The 5,832-nt window shown below is 56.7% G+C and overlaps 1 long non-coding RNA gene across 1 annotated transcript; it reads right to left on the reverse strand.

The window, feature by feature from the left end:
* Positions 1-2,008: 2,008 nt before the first annotated feature.
* LOC136581907 (uncharacterized) lies at positions 2,009-4,390 on the reverse strand. The gene is made up of 2 exons (XR_010787104.1): positions 4,218-4,390; positions 2,009-2,451 (listed from the first exon to the last, which is right to left on the reverse strand). It is a non-coding gene; the product is annotated as an uncharacterized lncRNA (long non-coding RNA).
* Positions 4,391-5,832: the final 1,442 nt, after the last annotated feature.

Below are 5,832 nucleotides of genomic sequence, written 5' to 3' on the forward strand. Positions count from 1 at the left end.
GTGGCCGCTCTTGGACGGTGGTCGTACGGTTACTAGCGGAGCGCGGCCGTTCCTAAACGGTGGCCGTACGGTTACTAGCGGAGCGTGGCCGCTCCTGGACGGTGGCTGTACGGTTAATAGTGGAGCGCGGCCGCTCCTGAACGGTGGCCATACGTTTACTAGCGGAGCGTGGCCGCTCCTGGACGGTGGCTGTACGGTTACTAGCGGAGTCCGGCCGCTCCTGGAAGGTGGCCATACGTTTACTAGCGGAGCGCGGCCGCTCCTGGACGGTGGCCATACGTTTACTAGCGGAGTGCGGCCGCTCCTGGACGGTTGCCATGCGTTTACTAGCGGAGCGCGGCCGCTCCTGGACGGTTGCCATACGTTTACTAGCGGAGCGCGGCCGCTCCTGGACGGTTGCCATACGTTTACTAGCGGAGCTGTATTATCTTAGCTGTCAGCACCCGAGCGCCGCGACTCTGTGAATTTCCGGTCAGACACCGCTGCTGCCCTCGGACGATCGCCACCTCTCCTCCCGCCATCTGCGTTCCGTCACGGACTGTAAGCTGCGCTGACGCGAGGGGGAGGCAGCATCTTCAGCGTCCCGCCCAGAGCGTCACTGAGAGTTACAGCGCTTGATGATAGGAGGTGGAACACCACGAGGGGCCGCTAGTATAACTGGGGCCACTAAGCACGCGAAGTGGGCTCTAATAGTAGTGGGGGCCACAGGAATAATGGAGGTAAAGAAACTACATAGTGATAAGCCACGCCCCAAACCACACCCCCTTTTACCTGGCTTGCTCCCAGGTAGCGCCATCATGTCACATGACCACCCCAGCCTATCCCCATCCTCAGCATTGATAGAGCTGACCTACAGCACGTCCGTACCGCATTACCTCAACCGTATGGATAAGCGCAGGCAGCGCCACATGTCAGCACAACGGTACATGAATCCCCGCGATGCGTGAGCGTACGGACAGATAGATTCTATGGAAGGTGTACACGGCGGTGCATTTATTTTTTCCGTACCAGCCCAAGTTCAGGCACATCATGTGATTATAGGAGTGAGGAAGGAAAGGGGCGGAGCAAAACCAGTGATGTCAGAGGCTCCGATAAATACCCAGAAAACGGAAGCCAACCAGATGGACCCCCACCAGGCAGCAAGCTACACGTGAGAGGACCGAACAACTGGTAATTCGGAGGAGAGGACGAAGAACGCAAGTGGTGGTGAGGGCCGGGGACGCTGGTGGTGTGAGGGCCGGGGACGCCGGTGGTGGTGAGGGCCGGGGACGCCGGTGGTGGAGGAGAGGGCCGGGACGCCGGTGGTGGAGGAGAGGGCCGGGGACGCCGGTGGTGGAGGAGAGGGCCGGGGACGCCGGTGGTGGAGGAGAGGGCCGGGGACGCCGGTGGTGGAGGAGAGGGCCGGGGACGCCGGGTGGTGGAGGAGAGGGCCGGGGACGCCGGTGGTGGAGGAGAGGGCCGGGGACGCCGGTGGTGGAGGAGAGGGCCGGGGACGCCGGTGGTGGAGGAGAGGGCCGGGGACGCCGGTGGTGGAGGAGAGGGTCGGGGACGCCAGGAGAAGCGGGGGTGTATCTTCTCTTCAATTCATTTAATAAGACAAAGATGTTCACTCCGTCTTATAACCTTGCCTGAAGCATGGCGCTGCGATACCAGTTGTTCTGTCCGCGCACGTCATGTGGTTACACATTTTGCAGCGGGTTCTCTCTCACGGGGAATATGACGCCATTGTATTTACTCTCGGGCTGGGCTGCCCAATTGCATTAGGTCGTTAGATCCTGGTCCAGTGGTGACGGCGGCGGTTATGGCGGGTGACGTCCGCTACTGTGTTGTCATGGAGACCTTGGATCCACATCAGTATCCACGTCTTGGTCCGATTGGCCGCTGATGGTGGACGGCGATCTCTATCCACAGTCTCCATAGCGACACGCACTGGGGGGGCTCATCCTCATCTCGCAGGCTTCGGGCCTGGAGCGTCCGCGGATCTCAGCACACAAGAAAGAGAAGAAAAGACGGTTTTCACATTTTTAATGTTCAGTAAAGCCAGTCCTAGAATTTCCTTCTGGTTCCTGCAGGGACTCCGGATGAGGGATGGGGGGGGGGGTCAGCGGCCGGGGCGGCACTTCCAGAAATGTCCTACAGCCGGGGGGACGGCGAAATACTCAACCTGCACAAAATGTCTCTGTACGCACACAATAAAGTTTTATCAGTTTGTATTTGGCGGTCGGGTCAGGACTGCTGTGACCTCTAGTATCGCCCGCACAGCGTCCGTCTCCGTGGCGCCCCATCAGCAGCGATTCCTGGCGGGGGAGTCCGGGCGGCCATGTTGGACTGCCGTTTTAGGATTCAAGGTCCCCGTTGGGGTGGGAGGGGTGATGACGATGTCCGGGACGTTCAGGTGGCTGCTGGGAAACCTTCTGCGTGTTTCTTCACTCGTGTCGCAGGTCTGCAGCGCTGAAGACACGAAAGGCAACATAAACGTCACAGAAATGGTTACAATGTCATTATTATCTACACTCTGCAGCGCTCAGCGAATGGGAACATCCTGATGCCAAAAACCCAACTGAGGCTTTGTTACAATGTATCAGTGCAGACAGCAGCAGATAACTCTGTGCTGACAGTCTGTTACAATGTATCAGTGCAGGTAACATGTAGCAGTCTGGAGTCAGAGAGGATTATCTGGACTGGATGCAACTGTAGCAAAGACACCGCTCTGCCTACTCTGTGTGTAGATTTAAGGAATGTTTCCATTCACTGACAGCAAGCACAGATCCAAAGCCCACAGTGGACGCTGGCGCCCCAATTAGTATTACTACGGCGAAAGCAAGTCTTAAACAGCAGCAGCATAAGCAGATCTGCAAGTGTGTGTGTATATATATATATATATATACGCTGATATCCACCAACCGCAAACAGGAAGCGGAACGTGCAGGAAAGCCCCGACCAGCAGTGAAACGTCTGCTGAAGTTTCCCCCACGTTAGTCACCGTCTCCACCCCCCCAGAATCAGGAGCTGTGATGTACAGTATATAGATCTGCGCCATCATTACGACACGTATATTATAATGCTGCAGCACCGAGAGTAGACGTTGTATCCCGCGCTGTTACTGCTGCGCCCCCAATGTAACAGTCTGCAGACCCCACAAGATCAGCTCATCCCTCTCCTGAAATACTCTGTGCTGACGGGACCCTGCTGCTTCCAGGACGCCGGCCGCCCCATATCAGCCCCATCTAGTTTGTTGGACTCCTTTGGTCTTCAGAGCCGCAGCAATTGGTCATACTGTAGATTCCAACAGGCGATGAAACCATTATGCAGGAACACCGGCCCCTGCGGACAGGAAGCTTCTTGTAGTCCCTGCAAATTAGATGGCGGAGCTGACATGTTCTGACCGGCTGACAGGAAGGGGTCAGCGATTCATGCTGCTTGCACCAAATTCTGCCCTCCCGTCGGCACATAAATCTGGACCCATCTGACCAGGAGATGTTTCTCCGCTGCTCAGTGATACAAGTTTTGCGCTCTTTTGCCCGCTGGAGTCTTTCTGTTTCTCTTAGACACAATGGCGCTGGAACTGGTCGCCCGCTGTTATACCATCCGTGCGGAGGAACGGCGAGTTGTGCGTTCGGACACGTTAGTTGGAGCCCCAGCGTTGTATTCAGCTGACTGTGCAGCCTGTTGGTCAGAACGATTCCTGACATCCTCCTCCGACCCCTTTCAGGGATGAGTTGTTTCCGTCCGCAGGATCCCCTTTCGCTGGATGTGTTCCTGCATCGCGCCATTCTCGGTATACTCCCCACACCGTTACATGATAAACCCCCCACGGTTGGCGGTGAGACCCCGGCTAGTCTAGCTCCGATGACCGGCCTCGTTGGAAGTCGCTCCGATCGCTGGATCTTCCATCTAATGTGGATTCACACTGAAACTGATCCACGGAAAACTTGTCACGTGACTTTATGCCGCACTCCGGGGTCACGGGGGGAATTTGCTCCTCACATTAGTCCGATCTGTCACATGCCGTCTTGCTGTGACATCATACGTGTAGCATGCACAGATCACGCACTCGGATCCTTACATGCCGCGGACGCTACTCGTCTCTTCATTATGCATCTCTAAAGTTGTGACAACATGAATCTCTGACGGTCTCTGTAATGGCAGCCAGCAGTCCTTGACGGCTTCCCGCTGGGGGAGGCGGTTGTGTACATACAGGCTGCGCCATTTCTTACCTTTCAGGCAGGAGATGTGGAGGCCCATGCTGTCATTCTGTCCGCGGACCCTGCAAGATGGAGCAGTAAGTGAGCGGCTGCGGCGACATCGAACATGAACTGACTGGAATCTCGTGACAGAGATACAAAATAACAGAAAACCACAAAAACTGCCAAAAATAAAGTTACAGCCCAGAAACCTCAGAGCGCTCGCTCCGTCTCGCCACCTTCATACAGATGCACCGCTGTACACAATGGCAGCTTCCTGTAACTCCGCTTATTTTCATTTCTTTTCATCATTTGCCAAATGTTTACCTAATGAGCAAAGGGCAACATGGGGCAAGAGAAACCGGAGGGCCAATGAGAGAAACCGGAGGGCCAACGAGAGAAACCGGAGGGCCAACGAGAGAAACCAGAGGGCCAACGAGAGAAACCAGAGGGCCAACGAGAGAAACCAGAGGGCCAACGAGAGACCCGAAAGGGGGGGGGGAAACCGGAGGGCCAATGAGAGAAACCAGAGGGTCAACAAGAGGAACCAGAAGGGGGGGGGGGGCAACCGGAGGGCCAATGAGAGAAACCAGAAAGGAGGGGGAGGGGGGGGGAGAAACCAGAAAGGAGGGGGAGGGGGGGGGAGAAACCAGAAAGGGGGGTGGGGAGAAACCGGAGGGCCAATGAGAGAAACCAGAAAGGGGGGGGGAGAAACCGGAGGGCCAATGAGAGAAACCAGAGGGCCAACGAGAGACCCGAAAGGGGGGGGGACCAGAGGGTCAACAAGAGAAACCAGAAGGAGGGGGGGGGGGGAAAGAAAGGAGGGGGGGGGGGGAAAGAAAGGAGGGGGGGGGAGAAAGGAGGGGGGGGAGAAAGGAGGGGGGGGGGAGAAACCAGAAAGGGGGGTGGGGAGAAACCGGAGGGCCAATGAGAGAAACCAGAGGGCCAACGAGAGAAACCAGAAAGGGGGGGGGGGGAGAAACCGGAGGGCCAATGAGAGAAACCAGAAAGGAGGGGGGGGGGAGAAACCGGAGGGCCAATGAGAGAGACCAGAAAGTGGGGGGGGGGGGAGAAATCAGAGGGCCAACGAGAAAAAACGTGAAGGGGGGAGAAACCAGAGGGCCAATGAGAGAAACCAGAGGGTCAACAAGAGAAACTGGGAAGGAGGAGGAGAAACCATAGGGCAAACATGAGAAACCGGGAGAGAAACCGGTGGGTGGGCAAGAGAAACTAGGAAGGCCAACGAGAGAAACCAGAGGGCCAACGAGAGAAACAGGAGGGCCAACGAGAGAAACCGGAAAGGAGGAGGAGAAACCGGTGGGTGAGCAAGAGAAACTAGGAAGGCCGGGGGAAACCGGAGGGCCAACGAGAGAAACCGGGAAGGAGGAGGAGAAACCATAGGGCAAACATGAGAAACCGGGAAGCGGGAGAGAAACCGGTGGGTGAGCAGGAGAAACTAGGAAGGCCAACGAGAGAAACCGGAGGGCCAACGAGGAGAAACCATAGGGCAAACATGAGAAACCGGGAAGCGGGAGAGAAACCGGTGGGTGAGCAAGAGAAACTAGGAAGGCCAACGAGAGAAACCAGAGGGCCAACGAGAGAAACCGGAGGGCCAACGAGAGAAACTGGAGGGCCAACGAGAGAAACT

Source organism: Eleutherodactylus coqui, chromosome 11 (assembly GCF_035609145.1).
Source record: "Eleutherodactylus coqui strain aEleCoq1 chromosome 11, aEleCoq1.hap1, whole genome shotgun sequence".
Taxonomy (NCBI): Eukaryota; Metazoa; Chordata; class Amphibia; order Anura; family Eleutherodactylidae; genus Eleutherodactylus; species Eleutherodactylus coqui.